Source organism: Rhinoderma darwinii, chromosome 5 (genome assembly GCF_050947455.1).
Source record: "Rhinoderma darwinii isolate aRhiDar2 chromosome 5, aRhiDar2.hap1, whole genome shotgun sequence".
Classification (NCBI taxonomy): Eukaryota; Metazoa; Chordata; class Amphibia; order Anura; family Rhinodermatidae; genus Rhinoderma; species Rhinoderma darwinii.
Window position 1 is genome coordinate 232403767 of NC_134691.1, and position 24536 is coordinate 232428302.

Genomic DNA, 24536 nt, shown 5'->3' on the forward strand with positions numbered 1-24536 from the left:
GCCGTGCCCACCCCGAGATAACCCCAGTTTTGACCGTTTGTATAAATGGAGACCCCTATTAGACCGTTTCAGTGCCTGGTTTTCCCAAGCATACACCCCCGAGAAGTGTATTTCTATTGATGAGTCCCTGGTAGATTTTCAAGGGAGGGTTCAATTCCGCCAGTACCTGCCGGGTAAGAGGGCAAGGTATGGCGTAAAGATGTATAAGCTGTGCGAGAGTGCATCAGGGTATACCTACAAATTTAGGATATATGAAGGGAAGGACAGCAGTATTCAGCCCCCAGAATGCCCCCCCCCCCCCTTTACTGGGAGTTAATGCAAAAATTGTGTGGGATTTGGTGCGCCCACTGCTGGACCAGGGTTACCACCTCTACCTGGATAATTTTTATACCAGCGTCCCACTCTTCAACTGCCTCACTCCCAGAAGTCCTGCGGCATGCGGCACCGTTAGAAGAAATCTGAGAGGCCTCCCTAAGACTCTGCAGGGCAAACGCTCAGAAGTGGTGAGAGCAGGGCACAATCTAGCAGCAACATATTGTGTGTCAAGTACAAGGACAAGGGAGATGTCACACCAGTACCCATGTACCTGTACGAGGTAGTAGTACAGAGACCCCCAAACCAGACTGCATCCTGGGCTACAATAGGTACATGGGAGGGATGGACTTGTCAGATCAAGTCCTTAAGCCCTACAGCGCTATGCGGTGTGGTATAAGAAGCTGGCCAGGCACATCATACAGATGGCATTGTACAACGCGTACGTGCTACATCGATGTACAGGCCAGACCGGAACTTTCCTGGAATTTCAAGAGGTGGTTATCAAGAAACTAATTTTTATGGACCAAGAAGGGGGGGTGCACCCAGTACTTCTGGAGGCGAGGCCACACGCATCGTACCAGGGCAACACTTTCCAGGAGAAGTTCCCCAAACTGGCAAGAAAGGAAAAAGTCAAAAGAGGTACAAAGTCTGCTATAAGAGGGGGATAAGGAAGGACACAATATATCAATGTGACACGTGTCCCGAAAAACTAAGGCTCCGTATGAAAGAGTGCTTCAAAATGTATCATACATCCCATGATTTTTAATCTACCCCAGTTTTACTTACCCTGATGCACTCCGCACATCTTATCCCCCCTCGTCTTTCCCCTCTGAGCCCTGCTGCGTGCCTAGGCAGCTGATTACAGCCACATGTAGGGTATTGACGTATCCGTGAGAACCCACATTACAGTTTATGGGGTGTAAGTCTCCGGTCAAAATGCTCACTACACCTCTAGATGAATGCCTCAAGGGTGTAGTTTTTAAAACTGGGTCACTTCTTGGGGGTTTCAACTGTACTGGTACCTCAGGGACTTCTGCATACATGACTTTGCACCAAAAAAAATCCCCAGTAGGCCAAATGGTGGTCCTTTCCTTCTGAGCCCTCCCATGGGCCCAAACGGCAGTTTATCACCACAAATGGGGTACTGCCGCACTCAGGACAAATTGGGCAACAGAATGGGGTATTTTATTTCTTGTGAAAATTAGAAATTTTCAGCCAAAACTACATATTATTGGGAAAAATTATTTTGTTTTAATTCCCAGCCCAATTCAAATAAGTTATGTGAAAAAACTGTGGGGTCAAAATGGTCACAACACCCATAAATGAATTCCTTGAGTGGTGTAGTTTCCAAAATGGGGTCACTTCTGGTCGGTTTCCATTGCTTTGATACCTCTGGGGCTCTGCAAATGCGACATGGCACCCGAAAACCAATCCAGAAAAAACTGGACTCCAACAAACACATAGCGCTCCTTTGCTTCTGAGCCCTCCCATGGGCCCAAATGGCAGTTTATCACCACAAATAGGGTATTGCCGCACTAAGGACAAATTGGGCAACAAAATGGGGTATTTTGTTCCCTGTGAAAATAGGAAATTTTGATCATAAATTACATCTTATTGGAAAAAATGTCTTTTTTAATTTCACAGCCCAATTAAAATAGGTGCTGTGAAAAAACTGTGTGGTCAAAATGATAACAGCCATAAATTAATTCCTTGAGGGGTGTCGTTTCCAAAATGGGGTCACTATTGGGGGATTCCTACTATTTTGGCACCTCAACACCTCTTCAAACCTGGCATGCTGCCTAAAATATATTCTAATAACAAAGGGGCCTCAAAATGCACTAGGTACTTTTTTGCTTCTAGGGCTTGTGTTATTCCAGGAGCACACTAGAGCCACATGTGGGACACTTCTAAAAACTACAGAATCCGGGCATTACATATTTAGTAGTGTTTCTCTGGTAAAAGCTTCCGTGTTACACAAAAAAAATTGAATAAAATTGAAATTCAGCAAGAAAAATGAAATTTGCAAATTTCACCTCCACTTTGCTTTAATTCCTGTGAAATGCCTGAAGGGTTAAAAAACTTTCTAAATGCTGTTTTGAATACTTTGGGGGGTCTAGTTTTTAAAATGGGGTGTTTTTTATCAGGGTTTCTAATACATAGGCCCCTCAAAGCCACTTCAGTACTGAAGAGGTACCTTAAAAAAAGGCTTTTGAAATTTTCTTAAAAACAAGAGAAATTGCTGTTTATGTTCTAAGCCTTGTAACGTCCAAGAAAAATAAAATAATGTTCAAAAAACTATGCCAATCTAAAGTAGACATATGGGAAATGTGAACTAGTAACTATTATGGGTGGTATAACCGTCTGTTTTACAAGCAGATGCATTTAAATTCTGAAAAATGCCATTTTTTTATAAATTTTCCCTAAATTTTGCACATTTTCACCAATAAACACCGAATATATCGTCCAAATTTTACCACTAACATAAAGCCCAACGTGTCACGAGAAAACAATCTCAGAATCGATTGGATAGGTTTAAGCATTCCGACGTTATTACCACATAAAGTGAAATATGTCAGATTTGAAAAATGGGCTCTGAGCCTTAAAGGAACAGTGTCATCACAAATTATTTTTTTATATGTTAAAGATGTTAGTGCTTTATTAAAAACGTTTAAATTCATTTGTGTGTTTGTGTTTTACTTTTTCTTATTTTTACACTTTTTCTTCCCTATGGGGGCTGCCATTTTTTGTTCCATTTCTGTGTGTGTCGATTAACGACACATACAGACATGGAATACGGCAGCCACAGTCCCATAGGGACTGCGAACGGCTCCCGTCCCATTGACTGCAGTGTACGGCGTCTGTGTGGCAACTGCGCATGCGCCGCTCCCACACAGTCCTATTCGAAATTGGCGCCGTCCGGCGCCATTTTCCTGTGGACCGGAAGTCGCGGCCGGACAGTAATATTACTACTTCCGGTCGCGGCTTCCGGATTTGTGCACTTGCACCAGCGGCAGCAAACGGAGCGGACGGGCCGGAGGGAGCCGCGGCGGCAGGAGCAGGTAAGAGATTTCAATGTATGTTCGTGTTTGTGTGTGTTTACTACTGTATGTAAACCTACTACACTGTGGGTTAGCTCAAAAAATGGCGACACACAGTGTAGGAGGTTACATCGTTCAAACCCCTCGTTTATCCCGGCACTAGCCAGGATAAAGGAGGGGGGGATGCTGAGAGCTCACTAGAGCGAGGGCTTTTAACCCAATGTTGCAATGCTGCAATTTTGGGAACAGCTCCATCTAGTGACCAAAAATGGGTAGTATTATAAATTAGAAATAATTAATAATATTTCCTGGACTCGTGCAAAAAAATAAAAAAAATTTGAACAATGTTTAATCACCCACACACTAAATGTTTAATTTTTTTTAAAAAAACATGATTTTCTGGCAACACATTCCCTTTAAGGCCAAAACAAGGCTGCGTCCTTAAGGGGTTAATAAAACCCAAAGATTAAGAAAACAAACAAAATCACCAATGCCAACAACCTCTTCCCCCACTAACACTAAAAAGATTTGATTCATAACGGGGGAATATGAATCAATATTTTTTTAGTTTTAACAGAGAGAAGGGAAGTATTGAGACCAGCGAAGGATTGCCATTTTCTGCCTCTTGTGTTGGGTACAATGTAAAGTGGGAAAATAATGAAAAAGTTTTTCACATACCATCTTATGTTGGCTTCCTGCCCTGTCTTGTTGAATGACTAGCACATGGATGGCAAAGTTGGGTGGTTGTTGGTTACTTCGGAGGTCCACAGTAGATAGAAACAACTTCTCATGCCTACAAGAAAGAAAAACACTAAGGCTGGATTCACACGAGCGTGTGCCTTTTGCGCACGCAAAAAACGCGGCGTTTTGACTGCGCAAAAGGCACTTGACAGCTCCGTGTGGCAGCATCATATGATGCGCCGCTGCGTGGTTTTCGCGCAGCCGCCATCATTATGACACTTCATTTGGATGTTTGTAAACAGAAAAGCACGTGGTGCTTTTCTGTTTTCATTCATCCTTTTGACAGAAGTTGTGCAAATCATGCTCAAGAAGCTACTACCTATCCTGCCGCAACTAGGGATGGGTTGACATTTTCACCATGTAGTTGTATGGTGAACACCTTATTACTATGGTTTATTACAGTAATGGTTTAGAATTCTAAAGCCATTATGTATGCTATTAACCTAGAAATGCTAATGAGATTACACGGTATGCTAAAAACAGCCAAGGGGCATTATGGAATGGAAAATAGGATGTAAATACCTGAAAGGAAGCGCCAAAGCCAGGAACATTATTCTAGCTGGCCAAAAGGCCTAAGGCAGGGAACGGTAATCCCAGTCAAGGCCAGAAACATCAGAAAGCATGTAGTTGGAGGCTTATGGGACAAGGACATCTGATATGACAAAGTCATTCAGACTTAAAGGAACTAAACTATGTACCTACCATCTGACAGCAACTCTGGCTAGCGACGACATGGTAGAAGCTGGCACGGAGATCTGGTTGTTTCACATTTCCCTAGGAATTGGTGTCCAGTGTCAGGAGGCAGCAATAAATCTTGAGGCTAAAAGAGAAAACAAGAGACGTAAGCTTTTAAGAATACTCCAAGAAAACCATTTAGCCTCATGGATAGTGCTGCTTACTAGGCGACAGAGCACGACGGGTTCATAGAAAATTAAAATGAGATCATGCCCCACTCTTCCTCAGGCAAAGTTTTTTTGTTTTTATTTTAAAGAGGCTCTGTCACCACATTACTGCTATAATCTACATTACAGCGCCAATCACATTATGTCGAAGATGGGCCACTTATAATGTGGTGACCGAGCCTCTTTAAGGGGGAAATAATTACTGATAAGTTTTATGTGGAAAGCCTTTGCAAGCTGCTGCACACATTTGTACAGGCCAGTCTTCAATTACAAATTCAGTTGAAAGATATACTATAACTTCAGATTTGTCAGACTATGGTGGCTAGAATGAAAGAGCCGACTCTACAGTGCCCTTCGCGTTTTGACCTTCGAGAGAAGTGATGACAGGTTATAGACTAATCCAGCAGCTGGCAACCCGCGCCTCTAGCGGTTGAGAAACTACAACTGCCAGCATGCACCGACAGATGCAAATGACTGCTGTAATGCAATTCTCTGGTCTGTCATCCCCTCTCCATGGTCAGAGTGAAGCTGTCCCTTGGTTCCAGTCCGCTTCTTACATATTAGTAATCTAGCAACTGATGAGAACTGCGGATATCCACGTTTTCCCTACTGTCCTCTCATGGTAACTATTTCCATTTTTATAAGGTGCAATGGAGTCAGATATGTTTTTGAGCTAGTGATATAATGGCAAAATATGGCCACTGATGGAGGGGCGTGTGACCAGACCCGTAAATAAGAAGCCTCCATTGAATAACGCTGTGCACTGCACTTGATAGTTTCCTTTATGGTGCATAATGTTATTCAATGGATGCTGCAGATGGAAAAATGTGGTCACATACCCCTCCAGACAGGGCTGTATTTGGAGTTGGTGCTGCCCTTGGCACTTTTAGGGCTGACACCCCAGGAAACGCAGCTTTAACGGCAAAAAAAAAAACGCACCATGTGTTAATTGCTGTGGATTTTACCTGCCAGATGAATTCAATAGGGGAAAACCTGCGACAGAAAACCAGCAATCCCGCAGAATAAATGGACATGCTGCGGATTGAAAAAACGCTCCGCAGATCAAATTATGACCTGTTTTTCGGTGAGGTTTTTTATGCAGCGTGTGGAGATTTGTTCAAATATCATCCACTCTAAGCTACTGTATTACACAGCGGATTTTTTGCAATGAAATCCATTGCGTAAAATCTGCAGAGTTTACGCTACGACATACCCTTGAAGAAAAGCTCAGTGCTAACTAACTCATTAACAATCCCTCCCCTGCCCCCTCCCTCACATGAACACTGGGGCCAATTCCCCTATACTTGATCAGGCCAGCTTATTATTTTAAAGAAAAAGAAAAATCACTCCTGAAGCAGCCCCCCTCCCAACTGGAGCAAAAAAAACTATGCCCGTTACCTCAGTACATCGTCCTACTTTAAAAGTAGGTCAATGAACAGACGTAACCTGGGACCATGTGTTGTAAACTAACCAATGATCACGTAGAGCTGTCACTGCTTAATTTCGACAGACCCAGGATGGCAAGTATAATTGTTTTGCTTATTTAGTTATTAGTATTACTAATGTGTTTTCTTCTTTTTTTTTTGTGTTTTTTTACAGGTTCGGTTGTTGGAATATGTCAGATTCGAGGACTACTTCGATGACGGTATTTTTATTTTCACTGAAATGGTTATGTGGGGCGCTTTTATTTCAATAAAATATTTTTCCTGTGTAGGTGTTTTCTATAACTTTATTACTGCTGACTTAGTAATGACGGCTGTCTGACTGACAGCGTCCATTACGGACGCGGGGCTTAATGTTAGCCGGTGAAGAGGCTAGCATTAACCCCTCCATTATGACCCCGATACCCACCGACACCAGGGGTGCCAGAAAGAGCAGGGTACAATCTAGTACCTGACCATCTTAAGTGATGGTTGGTAACTGGGGCAGCTGCAGGCTGGTATTACCCTGGGAAAGCCCAAAAACAAGGGTCCTTCCCACCCTGATAATGCTAGGCTGCAGCGGCTTTATAATATCTAGCTGGTTATGAAGAAAAATGTTTATAGCAATTATTTATTGGGGAAAAAAAAAAAACAGATGTGGGAGTCCCCACCTATTTTTCATATCCAGCCAGACAAAACCACAAGCTTGCATTAGCAGGGTGGGAAAGCCCATTGTTTTTGGGCATTCCCAGCCTGCGGCCGCCCCAGTACCCGACCATCACTTCAGATGGTCAGGTACTGGATCGTACCTGGCTCTTCCCAGTATCCCTGGTGGCGGTGGGTACCGGGGCAATAATGGGCGAGAGAGTGTTAGCTTCTGCACCGGCTAACACTAAGCCCCGCCTTAGTAATGGATGCCATCCATCACACAGCCACCATCACTAAGGCAGTGGTAATAAAGTTAAAAAAAATATATATATATTTTATTGAAATAAAAGGCCACACAACACTAGTTAAATTTATTGAAAATAAAAATGCTGTCATCTAAAATCCTTGAATCTGACGTAGTCCAACAACCTGTAAAAAACAGAATACACAAAAAAAACATTAGTAACATTAACCCCTTCCCTCTTTAGCCACTTTTGACTTTCCTTACACAGCCTCATTTTTCAAATCTGACATGTTTCACTTTATGTGGTAATAACGTCGGAATGCTTAAACCTATCCAAGCGATTGAGATTGTTTTCTCGTGACACATTGGACTTTATGTTCCTGCCAAAATTTGCTCGATATGTTCAGTATTTAATTGTCAAAAAAAACCAAAATATAGGGAAAAATTGCAATATTAGCATTTTTCTCAACATTAATGTATCTGCTTGTAAAACAGTGAGTTATAACACAAAATTGTTGCTAACTAACATTCCCCATAGGTCTACTTAAGATTGCCATAGTTTCTTTGAACATCCTTTTTTCTAGGACGTTACAAGGCATAGAACTTTAGCAGCAATTTCTCACATTTTCAAGAAAATTTCAAAAGGCTATTTTTACAGGGGCCAGTTCTGTTGTGAAGTAGCTTTGAGGGCCTTATATATTAGAAACCCCAAAAAAGTCACCCCATTTTAAAAACTTCAGCCCTCAAAGTATTCAAAACCGCATTTAGAAAATTTATTAACCCTTTAGACTTTTCACAGGAATTAAAGCAAAGTAGAGGTGATATTTATAAATTTCATATTTTTTTTCAGTAATTAATTTTGAAGCCAATTTTCTTTATAACACAAAGTCTTCGAGAAATGCAACTCAATATTTATTGCCCAGGTTCTGCAGTTTTAGGAAATATCTCACATGTGGCTGTAGCGTGCTACTGGACTGAAGCACCGGCCACAGAAGCAAAGGAGCACCTAGAGGATTTTGGGGCGCTCTTTTTATTACAATATATTTTAGGCACCATGTCAGGTTTGAAGGGCTCTTGCAGTGCCAAAACAGTGGAAATCCCCCATTTGGGAAACTACACACCTCCTCAATGAAATTATCTAGGGGTATAGTGAGCATTTTGACCGCACAGGTTTTTTACAGAAATTATTGGAAGTTTTTAAAGAAAATGTAGGTTTAGCAATATTTTTTTTTCTCATTTCCACAAGGACTAAAAGAGAAAAGGCACCAACAAATTTGTAAAGCAATTTCTCCTGAGTAAAACAATACCCCACATGTGGTAATAAACAGCTGTTTGGACACACGGCAGGGCTTAGAATGGAAAGAGCGCTATTTGGCTTTTGGAGTTCACATTTAGCAGGAATGGTTTGCGGAGGCCATGTCACATTTGCAAAGCCCCTGAGGGGACAAAACAATGAAAACGCCCAAAAAGTGACTCCATTTAGGAAACTACACCGCTTGAGTAATTCTTCTAGGGGTGTAGTAAGCATTTTGACCACATAGATGTTTCATAGAATTTATTCGAATTGGGCAGCGAAAATAAAAACAATCCTTTTTCTTCAATAAGACGTAGCTTTAGCGCAAAATTTTTCATTTTCTCAACAAAGAAAGATAAAGAAGAACCCAACATTTGTAAAGCAATTTCTCCCAAGTACAGCAATACCCCATATGTGGTCATAAACTGCTGTTTGGACACACGGCAGGGCTCAGAAGGGAAGGAGAGCCATTTGGAGTGCAGATTTTGCTGGATTGCTTGCTGGGCGCCTGTGGGCCCAAAACAGTGGAATTTTATTTTTTCATAGACGTAGTGGTATAAGGGCTGTTTTTTTTGCGGGACGAGCTGTAGTTATTATTAGTACCATTTTGGGGTACATGCGACTTTTTGATCACCTTTTATCCTATTTTTTGGGAGGCCAGGTAAACAAAAAAACGCAATTCTGCCCTAGTTTTTTTTAGTTTTTTATACAGCGTTCACCACGCGTTCTAAATTACATGTTAACTTTATTCTGCGGGTGAGTACGATTCCGGCGATACCTAATTTATAGAATTTTTTTATGTTTTACAACTTTTTGCACAATAAAATAACTTTTGTAAAAAGAATTTATTTTTTCTGTCGCCAAGTTGTGAGAACCTAAACTTTAATTCTTTTGTCGACGGAGCTGTTTGAGGGCTTGTTTTTTGCGAGACGAGCTAAAGATTTTATAGGTATCATTTTTGGATACGTGCGACTTTTAGCTGTTTTTATTCCAATATTTGTAGGGCCAAGTGACCAAATAACAGAAAATCTGGTATAGTTTTTTTTACGTTTTTTCTTACGCTGTTCACCGCGTGCAATAAATATAATATTTTGATACCTCCAGTCGTTATGGTCGCAGCGATACCAAATACGTATGGTTTCTTATTTTCCTTCAATGATAAAGGACTTGATAAGAGAAAAAGGGCGATTGTGTTTTATTTTATTACTTGAAACTTATTGTTTTCAAACCTATTTTTTTTTAACTTTTTTTACACTTTTTCAAGTCCCAATAGGGGACTTGAAGGTCCAACTGTCTGATGTCTTATTTCTAACACATTGCACTACCTACGTAGTGCAATGTATTAGATATAAAATGATAGTTTTTTTACCGCTCAGACGGTTGTAGATGACAATTTTGAAACATAGGTTATTACAACATTATGTGTTTCTTACATTATATACCGATCTTACATCTTATACATGTGGGTAAAATACCCTTTTTATTTTCTTTTTTGGTTAGAAGGTGGCTACAAAAAAGAAAAACGTGATGTAGATGTAATTAGAGCTGTGATTTAACCCTTTCAAGACCAAGCTCATTTTGACCTTCATGACCAGCCCCATTTTCTCAAGTCTGACATGTGTCTCTTTATGTGGTAATAACTCCGGAATGCTTTTGCCTATCCAAGCGATTCTGAGATTGTTTTCTCGTGACATATTGTACTTTATGTTAGTGGAAAAATTTGGTCAATAAATTCATTGCTTATTTGTGAAAAACACCAAAATTTAGAGAAAATGTGCAAAAATTATGATTTTTCTCTTTTTAAATGTATCTGCTTGTACAACAGATAGTAATACCACACAAAATAGTTACTATTTTATATAGTCCATATGTCTACTTTATATTTGCATAGTTTTTTTAAGATTATTTTATTTTCCCAGGGACGTTACAACGTTTAGAACTTTAGCAGCAATTTCTCACACAAGAAAATTTAAAAAGGCTATTTTTACAGGGACCAGTTCAGTTCTGAAGAGGCTTTGAGGGCCTTATGTACTAGATAGACCCCATAAATCACCCCATATTAAAATCTGCACCCCTCAAAGTATTCAAAATAGCATTCAGAAAGTTTAACCCATTAGGCGCTTCACAGGAATTAAAGCAAAGTAGAGGTGAAATTTACAAATTTTATTTTTTTTGCTGAAATTCATTTGTAATACATTTTTTCTGTAACACAGAAGGTTTTACCCGAGAAATGCAACTTAATATTTATTGCCCAGATTCTGCAGTATTTAGAAATATCCCACATTTGGCTCTAGTGTGCTAATGGACCGAAATACCGGCCTCAGAAGCAAAGTAGCACCTAGTGGATTTTGGCGCCTCCTTTTTTTAGAATATATTTTAGGCACCATGTCAGGTTTGAAGAGGTCTTGTGGTGCCAAAACAGTGGAAATCCCCCAAAAGTGAGACGGTTTTGGAAACTACACACCTCAAGGAATTTATCTAGGGGTATAGTTAGCATCTTGACCCCACAGGTATTTTGCTATATTTATTGGAGTTTGTCTGTGAAAGTGAAAATCTACTTTTTTTTCTGAAAAAATATAAAAAAAAATTATATTTGCAAGGAATAAAGATTAAAAAGCACCCCAGAACTTGTAAAGCTACTTCTCCCGATTACGACAATACCCCATATGTGGTACTAACCTGCTGTTTGGACCCACGGCAGAGCTCAGAAGGGAAGGAGCGCCATTTGGATTTTGAAGCGCAGATTTTGCTGGATTGTTTTTCAGTTCCATGTCGCATTTACAACGCCCTGGAGTAAGCAAAACAGTGGAACCCCCCCAAAACTGACCCCATTTTGAAGACTACACCCCTCAAGGAATTGTTCTAGGGGTATAGTTAGCATTTTGACCCCACAGTTTTTTTTGCTGAATTTAGTGGAATTAGGCCGTGAAAATGAAAATCTACTTTTTTCTGAAAAAACTGAAATTTTTAATTTTTACAATGAATAAAGGAGAAAAATTACCCCAAAATTTGTAAAGCAATTTGTCCTGATTACAGCAATACGCCATATGTGGTAATAAACTGCTGTTTGGACCCACGGCAGGACTCAGGAGGGAAGGAACAATATTTGGCTTTTGGAACTCAAATTTAGCTGGAATGGTTTTCGGGTGTCATGTCGCATATGCAAAGCCCCTGAGGTACCAAAACAGTGGAAACCTCCCAAAAGTCCCTTTAGGGTACTGGAACGAGCGATCATTAGGTCGCTGGTACAATACACTGCAATACTAATGTATTGCAGTATAATGTCATTTTACAGGCTCCTGTAACAGCGCGATCGCTGTTCCTGTCCGTTAGTCCCGGGTGTCAGCTGTAATACACAGCGGACACCTGTAGAATATGGAGCGTGCACAGCGCATGAGCCCGCTCCATAAATAACCCCTCGCACCACGACATGCTATTAAGTCGTGGTGCGCCAAGGCGTTCATGTGCAACGGATGGTGCAAAGTGAAAATTAAAATTTTCCACTGATATGCCATTTTAATGCATAATATATTGTGCCCAGTTTGTGCCACTGAAGACAAATACCTCATACAATGTTGAGCGGGTTCTCCCGGATATAAAATGTCATATGTGGACGTAAGCTGGTGTTTGGGCACGCTGTGGGGCTCAGAAGGGAGGGAACACCATTTGGCTTTTGGAGCGCAGATTTTGCTTGGTAACTGTTCTGTTTGGGGTTTTGCTGGTATTTCAGTTTATGATGTGGGGGTATATGTAAACCGGGCAGAGTACATCAGGGCATAATAAGAGGGTATAATAATGCGGTTCATAAATAATAATTCGCAGATATGTGGCCGGTGTCGCACTGATAAATGGCGCCCGATCTTATCTGCTTTTGGAACACTCTGCACATTTTGCATCGCCATATTCTGAGAGCCAGAACTTTTTAATTTTTTCTCCAACGGAGCTGTGTTAGGGCTTATTTGTTGCGGGACAATCTGTACTTTTCATTAGTACCATTTTAGGGTACATGTGTTTTTTTAATCACATTTTATTAGATTTTTTTGGAAGCAAAGTGACAAAGAAACAAATTCTGACAAAGTTTTTTGGTTTTTTGTATTTTATTTTTTTTTTTACAGTATTCACCGTGCGGTGTAAGTGACATTCTACTTTATTCTGCGGGTCGGTACGATTACGGCGATACCATATGTATATAGGTTTTTTATGTTTTGTGGCGATTGCGCAGTAAAATCACTTTTCTATAAGATTATTTCTTTTTTGTGTCACCATATTCTGAGAGTCATAATTTTATATTTTTCCGTCAAAAAAGCGGTGTAAGGGCTTGTTTTTTGCGGGACGGGTTGTAGTTTTTATTGGTACTATTTTGGGGTACAAGCGACCTTTTGATCACTTTTTATTCTATATTTTGGGAGGGTTGCTGACAAAAAAAAGTGATTCTGACATTGTTTTTTAATTATTTTTTTTGTGGTGTTCACCGTGCGGGATAAATAATATTATAGTTTTATAGTTTGGGTTGTTACAAACGCAGTGATACCAAATATGTGTACTTTTTTTTAACATTTTCATTTTTTTCCTATAATAAAAGAATTATAGGAAAAAAAGCACTCTTTTTTTGTAACTTTTATAACAGTTTTTACACTTTTATAGAACTTTTTTATTACTTTATTTTTTACTTTTTACTTGTTTTACTTGAAGCCTGGCAGCACTGATCGCTGCTATAATACATTACACTACCTAGGTAGTGTAACGTATTATAAACGGTCAGTGTGACGCTGAGAGTCACACTGACAGGAAGCATATGAGAACCAGCATCCGGCTGGTTCTCATAGGCTGCTGTGCATGGCAGACCCGGGGGCCGTTGTGTGGCCCCCGGTTCTGCCTTATAACCGACTGCAGCACCTGCAATCGGTCCCCGGGAAAGTCTGTTGTAGCAACAAACTTTCCAGTTCGTTGCTACAACACACTTTCCCTGCGATCACATGACCGGTACCTGAACTAATCAGGTCCCGATCATATCTCCGGGACCAGAGGCAGGTGATAACAGCGCGATCCGGGTGTCAGCGCTACTCTGACACCCCCGGATCGCGCTTTTAACACACCGTGAATTCACGTCGGCACTGCACAGAGCACAGCAAGTGCCGACGTGAATATACAGTGGGCGGTCGGGAAGCGGTTAAAGAGAACATTTTAATTCAAAGTCCAAGTTTAACCCCTTAATGACCGGGCCTGTAAAAAAGACCTTAATGACCAAGCCAGATTTGTTAAATCTGGTATGTCTGACTTTATCAGAGAATGACTCTGCGAAAGTTTTGAATATCCAATTCTGACTGTTTTTTCATTACATGTTGTACTTTATTTTAGTGGTAAAAGTAGACTGATACGATTTGCGGAAAATTAAATAGAAAAATTGAAGAAATTTTGTAAAAATCATCATTTTTCCTCATTTTTAACTGCAATAGGTCACATATGTACATACATACTGTACAATTTTTTTTTATTAAATATATATTTCCATCTCTTTACTCTATTCTGGCAACACTTTTGGAAAAAAAAAAATTTTTTTTTGCGCAATTTAGAAGACTTACAAATTTTGTAATAATTTAATACATTTTGAAAGTACATTTTGTTTTCCTGCACCAAGCCAGGTCTTCAGAGGCTCATAGGTGTCAGAATGGTGGAAACCCCCAGAAGTGACACCATTTTGAAAACTACACCCCTTAAGGTATTTATTAAGGGGTGTTGTAAGTATTTTGACCCCACAGTTTTTTTGTAAGAATTCATGCAAAGCAGGCGTAAAAAAATATAATTTCACTTTTTTCATGAAAGTATCACTTTGAAGACCGATTTCTTTGTAAAGCGACCATGAGAATGAAGAAACACACCCCAAAATCTATCACCCTGTTTCTCCTGTTTTCAAAAAATGCCCCCATTGTGACCCTAATGCGTTGTCTGGACACACGGCAGGGCCCGAAAGGGAGGGAGCACCCGGAGACTTTCAGGACACACATTTTGCTTGAAAATGTTTCAGGTCGCATTACACATTTATAGAGGCACTAAGCTGCCAAAAAGATAGAAACTCCCTATAAATGACCCCATTTTGAAACCTAGACCCCCTTAAGGTATTCATCTAGGTGTGTAGTAAGTATTTTGACCCCACAGTTTTCGCAGGAATTAATGCAAAGCAGGTGGAAAGAGAAAAATTTCACTTTTTTTCACAAATGTGTCATTTTAAGGTCAGATTTCTTGTACAGAGGACATGAGAATAAGGAAATGCACCAGAAAATGTATCACCCTGTTTCTCCTGTGTTCAAAAATATCCCCATTGTGGCCCTAATGTGTTTCCTGGACACACGGCAGGACCCAAAAGGAAGGGAGAACCCGGAGGCTTTCAGGACACACATTTTGATTGAAAATGGGAGGATTCTACTTTTCTAGATTGAGAAATATATGTCCCTAACAGTTTCTACACCCTATGACTATGTCGTGCTAAGAAAGCAGCTGTCCTGAAATCATGTCAGTCCATAGACATTATGTATATCAACCTGCTCTGATATATAGTAAGTTAGAGTGGGAAAATTTATTAAACTGTTGGCGGAAAAAGGCAATATATCAAAAAAAAAAAAAAAAAGGATGAAGAATGTATCCAGCTATGTGGAAAACTAGAGCATGTTCACAGGATGAAAGAAAATTTGTAGGGCTGTAATGACTATTATTCAAAGTGACTGGTCATACAACGTCTCTTTAACTCCATCAATCCCTATATAAGGGACGAATGTGCCAAGTGACGCGGTACACCATAACAAGCCCCTGCCCGGCAAGGTAGGAACCGCCATGTGCACAAAACAACCAATCACCTGTAGAATATATAAAGGGGCAGTGTCCCACACCATATGTATAGATACAGTAAAGGACCACTACTCCCCAAATTAATGTCGCTATTTCTAGAAGTATTGTCGGGTGTAAGAGGTCCACCAAAAACCCGAACAAAACTGTAATAAAGCCCATAGTGTATTGATAAGGAACAGCTCGCTTATTAGAAATCCTCAGAATGAAAAGAAAAAACTATGCCGTATCCCCAGTGAGTAACAGCTATTTATGGCAGGACATAGTCATAACGGAAAAGGACATAAAAAGCTTTCAGGGCACAATTTTATCTGGAATGAATTTCAGGGCCTTATTCCACTTTATATAACTGGGTTATATCCCAAAATGACTCAATCTAGAAAAGTATATTTCCCTCCCTCCCAAAAAAAGTGCTAAAAAAAATAATCTCTAAAAGAACCCTAAATTTTGGCATCTCATAAACATACAGCGAAGCTGCTTCCCTAAAAAAAAAAAAAAAAAAAAAAAAAGGTGTACAGAAAAATAAAATCCTAAATAAATCCTGCATTTTAACTTTTATAGCTCACAAAAGAAAATTAGTAATGTGAAACAGATTTCAAAACAGGGACTTATGCATAGACCAGGGTTGGAAGGACAAGCGGAACAATAATATCTTGACTCACTTCGCTTTCCTCGTTTGCTGCAGACCCGACACCGTTTTTTGGGTTATTTTTGGTTAGGTGTTGAAGGGATGGAGTGTAAAAAATGTTTCTCAACAAGTCGGAGTACATCCTCTGACTCATGGACTACTCTCTGGTCTGCAGATTGAAATAGGAGATCTTCAATCACTTTCTCCTGAAATTCAAGGAATGCCACCCTGCCCGCTGATTTTTTGTACAGGACAAAGGCATTGTGCATCGCAACCTGGATGAGGTATATTGCCACTATCTTATACCATGTTCTGGTTTTCCTTTTAACCAGATAAGGTTGTAACATCTGGTCGCACAAATCTACCCCACCCATGAATTTGTTATAGCCGATGACACGCACAGGCTTTTGCCTACCTGCAGAGGCCCCACGTTCCCTAACAGTTGCTGTTGCACTTGTATGGATAGTGCTGATCATGTAGACGTCCTTGCGGTCACGAAATTTTAAAGCCAGCATCTTCTCAATTTGAAGAGTGCATGACTCCCCCTTTCGTAGTTTTTTTTATCCACAAGTTGACGTGGGAAACCTTTGCGATTCCTGCGTATTGTGCCACAGGCTCCGATGTTGGCACAATGAAGGGCACTAAACAATGGCACACTGGTATAAAAACTGTCAGTGTATACATGATACCCCTTGTGTAGGAAAGGGCCAATTAAATCCCACACAATCTTACCAGTGGTACCAATATTTGGAGGGCACCCTGGTGGATTAAATTCACTGTCTTTACCCTCGTAGATCTTAAATGCACATGTGTAGCCAGTAGTGCTTTCACATAACTTGTAGATCTTTACCCTGTATTTTGCACTTTTTGAGGGTATGAATTGACGGAATGAGAGACGCCCTTTGAAATTCATTAGCGATTCATCCACTGCTAAATTTTCTTCAGGGGTATATGCTCCTAAAAAGGAGGAATTAAGAAAATTTAGCAAAGGCCGTCATTTATATAGCCGGTCACTGCTTCTGTCGCTGGAAGGGGGTGCCTGTAGGTTTTTGTCACTAAAGTGGAGAAATCGCATAAGTATTTCGTACCTGCTGCGTGACAATGCCAGAAAAAATGGGGATGGCATGTATAGGGCTTGATGCCCAATATGACCTAAGAGGGTTTTTTTTATAATTCCCATGTTAAGGGTGAGGCCCAGAATTTTTTTTATTTCCATTGCATTTGTGGGATTCCACAACCTGGCATGAGGTGACGAAGGCTTAATTGCAATGTACTGCCTGGCATACAAATTAGTTTCATGCACAAAATGTTCCAAAACTTGGTCCGTAATAAAAATATTAAAATAATTTAGTGGTGAAAAATTACTGACATTGGGACTTATGCCAGGAGAAGCAATAAAGTCATTTATGGTGGGAGAAAATAAACTTGTGGGTTCCCACACTAAATCGGTTTGGTGGGGTTGTGCGATTTTAGGGGCTGCACTTTGAACGGACGTTGTGGCAACTGCACCGTCTCCCATATCACTGGTGCTGGGTCTCCTATCCATAGAATCCCTTGAAGCGACACTTTCGCTGTCGCTTTCAAGTAAAAGCTCAACTTCAGATGCATAATCCGTATCTGAACATAGCATCTGATAGGCTTCCTCAACGCTGTATCTTCTGGCAGCCATAATGATAATACAGTCTAAACCGCAAATAAATGTAACTAGCGGTTTAAATTTTTTTTTATCAACTAATAAACTAAGAACACTAAAGGAATGAAACTTTTTTTTTAAATTTTTTTTTTTACGTTTTTTTTTCAAACCTAAACCTAAACCCTACGCCTAACACAAACCGTAAACCCAAGCCCAGAACAGCAGTCTACGCCGTCTAACAGCGTACCCTAAAAAGAAAGTAGTTTATAGTACGATTCTTAGTATATACAGTAAACATTTTCTCTTCAGAACGCCCAGCTTCTGGCAGTGCAGACACAGCCGTGTTCGAGAGATCACGCTGTGACGTCACTTCCCCAGGTCCTGCATCGTGTCAGACGAGCGAGGACACATCGGCACCAGAGGCTACAGATGATTCTGCAGCAGCATCGGCGTTTGCAGGTAAATCGATGTAGCTACTTACCTGCAAACGCTGATGCTGCTGCAGAATCAACTGTAGCCTCTGGTGCCGATGTGGCCGACACGATGCAGGACCTGTGAGTGACGTCACAGATCTGCACTGATGCTAAGATGCAGCGATCACTTTCGATTGCTGCAGCGAAGGGGTTAATGGCAGGGATCGGAGCTAGCTCTGGTTTCTGCCATTACAGGTGGATGTCAGCTGTAACATACAGCTGACTACCACCGTTGATGACGCCAGATCAGCTCTTGAGTCGGCGCCATCTTGCCGGTGGCTACGGAAGCCGATCAGGCTCCGCCGCCAGGCGGGTCCTGACCGGCTTCCGTGCTAGGCAGACCGGGAGGCCAGTATTAGTATTATCCGGTTTTCATTGCTGGGGCTCCGATGAGCTGCAAACACCTTAAGTGCATCGCTTGTGTTTGAGCGCTGCATTTAAGGAGTTAATGGCGGGGATCGAAGCTAATTTCGGTCACCACCATTACAGCCGGATGTCAGCTGCAAGATACCGCTGAGATCCGGCGATGATGGCACAGGCTCAGCTTCTGAGCCGGTGCCAAACATTTGGCGTATGGATACGGCAATTTGCGGGAAGTCATGGCTTTCCATGGCGAACCCATACGGCAAATGTCGGGAAAGGGTTAAGTAAGAAAGCAAAACCATTATCATACTTGCCATCCTGGGTCTGTGACAGCAAACAAAGCAGCTCTTAGCGATCATTGGTTCATTGAAATCACATGGCCCCAGGTTACCTCAGTTCATTGGCCTACTTTTAACCCCTTCCCGACATTTGCCGTAAATGTACGTCATGGAAAGCATAGACTTCCCGCATCTTGCCGTACATTTACGCCGAATGTTTGGGACCGGCTCAGAAGCTGAGCACCCATCACCGGATCACCGAATACCAGCTGTATCTTACAGCTGACATCCGGCTGTAACGGCGGGGACCGAAATTAGCTTCGCTCCCCGCCATTAACCCCTTAAGTGCAGCGCTCAAACGCAATCGCTGCACTTAAGGTGTTTGCAGCTCATCGGAACCCCAGTAATGAAATTGCCGGGGTTCCGGTGGCTGCAATGGCAACCGGAGGCCTAATACTGGCCTCCCGGTCTGCCTAGCACTGAAGCCGGTCAAGATCCGCCCAGCGGCGGAGCCTGATCGGCTTCCGTAGCTGCCGGCAAGATGGCGCCGGGTCAGGAGCTGATCCGGCGTCATCAGCGGTGGAAGTCAGCTGTACTGTACAGCTGACATCCACCTGTAACGGCAGGAACCGGAGCTAGCTCCGATCCCTGCCATTAACCCCTTCGATGCAGCAATCGAAAGCGATTGCTGCATCGTAGCGGTTACTAGCAGATCGCCAGCCCTGACAGGCAATCGGGACTGGCGACTGCTGTTATGGCAACAGGAGACACAATGGTCTCCTGCTCTGCCATTACGGAAGCCGATTAGGCCCCGCCGGGAGGCGAAGCCTAATCGGCTTGCTGTCAGTGAATGACTGACAGATCTAATACATTGCACTACATAAATAGTGCAATGTATTAGAAAAAAAAAATCTGACCGTTGGACCTTCAAGTCCCCTAGTGGGACTTGAGAAAAAGTGTCAAAAAAGTGTAAAAAATAGAAGTGCAAATAATAAAAGTTTGAAAACAATAAAAGTTTCAAGTAATCAAATAAAACACAATCCCCCTTTTACTCTTATCAAGTCCTTCATTATTGAAAAATAATAATAAACCATATGTATTTGATATCGCCACAACTGTAACGACCTGAGGTATCAAAATATTATATTATTTATTGCACGCGGTGAGCAGCGTAAAAAAAACGTAAAAACGTTACCAGAGTTTGTTTTTTAGTCACTTTGCCCTACAAATGTTAGAATAAAAAGTGATCAAAAAGTCGCACGTATCCAAAAATGATACCTATAAAAACTATAGCTCGTCCCGCAAAAAACAAGCCCTCATACACCTCCGTCGACAAAAAAATTAAAAAGTTATGGTTCTCACAACTTGGCAACTGAAAAAATACATTTTTACAAAAGTAATTTTATTGTGCAAAAAGTTGTAAAACATAAAAAAGTCCTATAAAATAGGTATCGCCGGAATCGTACTGACCCGCAGAATAAAGTTAACATGTAATTTATAACGCATCGTGAACGCTGTATAAAAAAAAAGAAAAAAGCTGTGCCAGAATTGTGTTTTTTTGTTTACCTGGCATCCCAAAAAATAGGATAAAAGGTGATCAAAAAGTTGCATGTACCCCAAAATGGTACCAATAATAACTACAGCTCGTCCCGCAACAAACCAGCCCTCATACCGCTACGTCTATGAAAAATAAAATTAGTTATGGCTCCAATAAGTCAGGAAATAAAAAAATATGCAGTTGTGCCCGAGGGGAACATTTCTTCTGTTTGAAGAGGCGATTTATCAAGGACCTAAAATTAGGGAACCAGGAAAGGGAGGGCCCAAACATATCCGCTGGAAGCGATAGTGCCCATATTATACCAGGACAACACTTCCTAGCAAAATTCCCCAAACTACAAAGGCGCGGAGTGTGGACCAAAAGGGGGATAATAAAGGACGCCATATATCAGTGCGACACCGGCCTGTGCAGAAATGATTGTGTCACAGCGTAACACACATCTATGGATCATTTTATTGGTTTTTTTTACCCCATTATTATACCACCTGACTATGCCCCTTATATACTCCGCCCGGCTTACATATGCCCTACATTATAAACAGAAACACCAGTAAGACTCCAAACAAAACTACTACCAAGCAAAATCCACACTCCAAAAGCCAAATGGCGTTTCCTCCCATCTGAACCCTACAGCGTCCCCAAACAGCAGTTTCCTTCCACATATATGGCACAGTCATACCCGGGAGAACCCTTTTAGCAATTTTTGGGGTGTGTGTCTCCAGTGGCATAAGCTGGGCACGACATTTGCCACTGAACGGCATATCTAGGGAAAAATATAAATTTTTAATTTGCACCATCCACAGCGCATTCATTTATGGAAAAGACCTGTGGGGGGAAAATGCTCACTACACCCCTTAATAAATGCCTTGAGGGGTGCAGTTTCCATAATGGGGTCACTTCCCAGGGGTTTATTTTTATTATTTCACATCTGAGCCTCTGCAGTTGTGAACCAATACTTTGTAAATCGACAAATTAGGCCTCAATTTTACATGGTACGCTTTCACTCCTGAGCCTGGTCGACTGTCCAGGCAAGAGATTAGGGCCACATGTAGGGTGTTTCTAAAACCAGGAAACCCAGCATAATAATTAGAGAGCTGTCTTGTTATGGTGGCACAAGCTGGGCACCACATATTGGCATATCTATGGAAAAAAATCCCATTTTCACTCTGCAACATCGAGTGCACGCTAATTTCTACAAAACATCTGCAGGGTTAAAGAGGCTCTCACCAGATTATAAGTGCTCTGTCTCCTACATAATCTGATCGACACCAATGTAGATAACAGCTGTGGTTTTTATTTTGAAAACGATCATTTTTTTAGCAAGTTGAGCTAGTTTAGATTTATGCTAATGAGCTTCTCAATGGACAACTGGGCGTGTTTTTACTTTTTACCAACTGGGTGTTGTACAGTTGAGTATGACGCTGACCAATCAGTGACTAATCAGCGTCATACACTTCTCATTGTTCCAGCCCAGCTTTTTTCACTGCACAATCACACTGTGCTGTGGATCATGCTGGGCTGGAACAATGAGAAGTGTAGGACACTGATTAGTCACTGATTGGTCAGCCTCATACACTCCTCTGTACAACACCCAGTTGGTAAAAATTAAAAAAAACACCCAGTTGTCCATTGAGAAACTCATGAGCTAGTTTAGACTAGGTAAATGCATTGAGGGGTGTAGTTTCCAAAATGGGGTCACTTCTGGGGGGTTACCACTGTTTTGGGCCCACAGGCGCCCAGAAACCAATACAGCAACATCTGCACTCCAAATGGCGGTCCTTCCCTTCTGAGCCCTGCCGTGTGCCCAAACAGCAGTTTATGACCACATATGGGGTATTGTCGTACTCGGGAGAAATTGCTTTACAAATGTTCTTTTTTTCCTTTATTTGTTGCGAAAATGAAAAAATTTGAGCTAAAGCTACTTCTTATTGAAGAAAAAGGATTGTTTTTATTTTCACTGCCCAACTCTAATAAATTCTATGAAACATCTGTGGGGTCAAAATGCTCACTACACCCCTAGATGAATTCCTCAAGAGGTGTAGTTTCCTAAATGGTGTCACTTTTTGGGCGTTTACATTGTTTTTTCCCGTCAGGGGCTTTGTAAATGTGACATGACCTCCGCAAACCATTCCTGCTCAATGTGATCTCCAAAAGCCAAATAGCGCTCTTTCCCTTCTAAGCCACGCCGTGTCTTCAAACAGCCGTTTATTACCACATGTGGGGTATTGTTTTACTCGGGAGAAATTGCGTTACAAATTTTGTGGTGCCTTTTCTCCTTCAGTCCTTGTGGAAATGAGAAAAAATAAGCTAAATCTACATTTTCTTTGAAAAAATGTAGATTTTTATTTTCAGGGCCTACTTCCAATAATTTCTGCAAAAAAACTGTGGGGTCAATTTGCTCACTATACCCCTAGATAATTTCCTCAATGGGTGTAGTCTCCAAAATGGGGTTACTTGTGGGGGGTTTCCACTGTTTTGTCTCCTCCGGGACTTCGTAAATGTGACATGGCCTCCGCAAACCATTCCTGCTAAATGTGATCTCCAAAAGCCAAATGGCACTCCATCCCTTCGAAGCCCTGTCGTGTGTCCAAACAGCCATTACCACATGTGGGGTATCGTTTTACTCGGGAGAAATTGCTTTACAAATTTTACGGTGCTTTTTCTCCTTCAGTCCTTGTGGAAATGAGAAAAAATTAGCTAAACCTACATTTTCTTTGAAAAAATTTAGAGTGTCATTTTCAGGGCCTACTTCCAATAATTTATGCAAAAAACCTGTTGGGACAAAACGCTCACTATACCCCTAGATAATTTCCTCAATGGATGTAGTTTCCAAAATGGGGTCACTTGTGGGGGGTTTCCACTGTTTTGTCCCCTCATGGGCTTTGTAAATGTGACATGGCCTCCGCAAACCATTCCTGCTAAACTTGAGCTCCAAAAGCCAAATAGCGCTCTTTCCCTTCTCAGCCTCGCCGTGTCTCCAAACAGCCGTTTATTACCACATGTGGGGTATTGTTTTACTCGGGAGAAATTGCTTTACAAATTTTATTGTGCTTTTTCTCCTTTAGTCCTTGTGGAAATGAGAAAAAAAATAGCTAAACCTACATTTTCTTTGAAAAAATGTTGATTTTAATTTTCATGGCCTACTTCCAATAATTTCTGTAAAAAACCTGTGCGGTCAAAATGCTCACTGTACCCCTAGATAATTTCCTTGAGGTGTGTAGTTTCCCAGATGGGGTCACTTTTGGGGGATTTTGACTGTTTTGGCACCGCAAGAGCCCTTCAAACCTGACATGATGCCTAAAATTTATTCTAACAAAAATAAGGCCCCAAAATCCACTAGGTGCTCCTTTGCTTCTGAGGCCGGTGCTTCAGTCCAGTAGCACACTAGAGCCACATGTGGGATATTCCCTAAAACTGCAGAAACTGGGCAACAAATATTGAGTTGCATTTCTCTGGTAAAACCTTCTGTGTTATAAAAAAAATTGTATTAAAAATTTATTTCTGCAAAAAAATATGACATTTGTAAATTTCTCCTCTAATTTACTTTAATTCCTCTGAAATGTGTAAAGGGTTAAGACATTTTCTAAATACTGTTTTGAATACTTTGAGGGGTGAAGTTTTTAAAATGGGGTGACTTATTGGGGGTTTCTAATATATAAGGCCCTCAAAGCCACTTCACAACTGAACTGGCCCCTGTAAAAATGGCCTTTTGAAATTTTCTTGAAAATGTGAGAAATTGCTGCTAAAGTTCTAAGCCTTGTGATGTCATAGAAAAATAAAAGGATGTTCAAAAAACGATACCAATCTAAAGTAGACATATGGGGGATGTTAATAAGAAAACATTTTGTGTGGTATAACTGCCTGTCTTACAAGCAGATACATTTAAATTTAGAAAAATGCTAATTTTACACTAAATTTTGGTGTTTTTCACAATTAAATACTGAACATATCGAGCAAATTTTGCCAGTAACTTAAAGTCCAATGTGTCACGAGAAAACAATCTCAGAATCGCTTGGATAGGTGAAAGCATTCCGAAGTTATTACCACAAAAAGTGAAACATGTCAGATTTGAAAAATGAGGCTCGGTCAGGAAGGTCAAAAGTGGCTAAAGAGGGAAGGGGTTAAAAGTAGGCCAATGAACGTAAATAACCGGCCACATA

At 41.0% G+C, this 24536-nt stretch overlaps 1 long non-coding RNA gene across 1 annotated transcript in view; it reads right to left on the minus strand.

Moving 5' to 3' along the window:
* Positions 1-4036: 4036 nt before the first annotated feature.
* Positions 4037-24536, minus strand: part of LOC142652863 (uncharacterized) — a 38337-nt gene continuing 17837 nt past the window's right edge. The window contains exons 3-4 of the long non-coding RNA XR_012847961.1: positions 4797-4914; positions 4037-4146 (exon numbers count right to left, since the gene is read on the minus strand). This is a non-coding gene — a long non-coding RNA (uncharacterized LOC142652863). The remainder of the gene's footprint in view (positions 4147-4796; positions 4915-24536) is intronic.